This window comes from Dreissena polymorpha, chromosome 1, assembly GCF_020536995.1.
Source record: "Dreissena polymorpha isolate Duluth1 chromosome 1, UMN_Dpol_1.0, whole genome shotgun sequence".
NCBI lineage: Eukaryota > Metazoa > Mollusca > Bivalvia > Myida > Dreissenidae > Dreissena > Dreissena polymorpha.
This window is the reverse complement of record NC_068355.1, coordinates 138,132,966-138,134,664: the sequence shown is the minus strand read 5'-3', so window position 1 is coordinate 138,134,664 and position 1,699 is coordinate 138,132,966.

The following is a 1,699-nucleotide window of genomic DNA, read 5'->3' as shown; positions in this document are numbered from 1 at the left end:
TCACTTTATGGAATTAAACATTTCACATTTGCTTAATGAGCTTGAAACGGAATATACTGTGGTAATACAAATGGATACAATGCACGAATATCTTAACAGGTAGTATAATGTTGGCTATTAATTTATCAAGACATTCTTGATTGCATAACCAAATGGACTAGGTTTGTAGTGCTTGGTTACATTGTTAACCAAGACCGTAACACCTAAAAGTAAGTTCATTACAAGCAATAATGAAAACTTAAAACATATCATCGAGAGAAATTATGTGCAACATACGTAAGTGCAAATAAATATTACCTTATAGAAGTCCTATCAGATGTAAAAAGAAATAAATTAAGAAAACATAAACTTAAATAAATTGTGATAATTACCAATGGTTTGATATTTACCGTAGCAAGAGTATAACCACCTTTAAAGGCTGTTGCCACGTAAATATGAGCATTGGATGTCGTTAAAATGAGCATCGGCTTAATCCGGTGTTGTGGACAAAACCGAAACCAAGTAATATTAAATATCACAGGATTGCGGAAAAATCCGTAATAAAAGGTGTAAAATAACTGATTATATCGCAAGGTTGTACTTTTAAACTATTAAACTCAATTGTTCAATATTTTCTCGATTGTTACAAGTTCAAATGAAAATATAATGCGAGCAAAACATAATTTTCAGAATTGAATCAATTTACTGTACTTAAATGTTTTCTCATTGGTGTGTCTTCAGAAAGAGAAAACATGGGCCGACTTATAGCACTATTTATTAAAAGTAAAAACGTAAACTTAATAGTTTACAGTCTATATCGTTGACTAATTAAGTTTCGTTGTTTCATGTATGCATGTCTTGTTTAATCGTGAAAAGTGATTTGAAATAGACAACAGTTTCAATAACTTATTATTTGCAAAGAAGACAAATGCTTTATATTGGGAACGAAAAAAGACTCAATAGATAGAATTGAACATCTAAATTAAATTGCGCTTTTAGTATTGTATGAATAATTTACAACATAATGGCAATTTTGAAAAAGAAATACCTGATAAGGCACAATTCAATAACACATTTTAATTGGATCAGTGATATTTTTAGATTTAAATATAATGCAGGACGTGAATTGCGTTACTATCCATACATAAAGCAGATATATATATGTGTTTTAAGCAATTACCGTGTAGGTAAGATTCAACAAAAGTGTGCTACTGTAAAATCAGCTGGAAAATAACCATATTAAAAACATTTTTTAATTCACATAACGACGTACTGAAAGTAAACTTATTTCAGTTTTTAATCTAAACGGCCTGTTCACAAAGTTACCCGAAATGCCACAGATAATACAGCACTGAATCTATGCAATACGTCAGCCAAATTTCTACAGACTATATATTCACTACTGGACCAAATTAACACGTGAGCCGAAAGATGTGCAAGCAAATATAGCACAAGCCAAACTGAATCACGTCGTTAATATCCATTGGTCGTTTCTATCACTCAGTTTCCAAAGCCGCTCCCAAACTTCCGGTTACAACCTAATCACAAAATGAAATAGACACTTAGTAACTACGTCTGAGTCTCGGGTTTATATCATTAAAATTTATTAATATTTTCTCTCTGGCGGGCGTTTCTTGTTTGATTTGTTTTTAGCAGTCACATAAACAACCAAGCTTTGTAATATGGATCTTTTACACCCATTATTGCTGCTTCTTCTTTC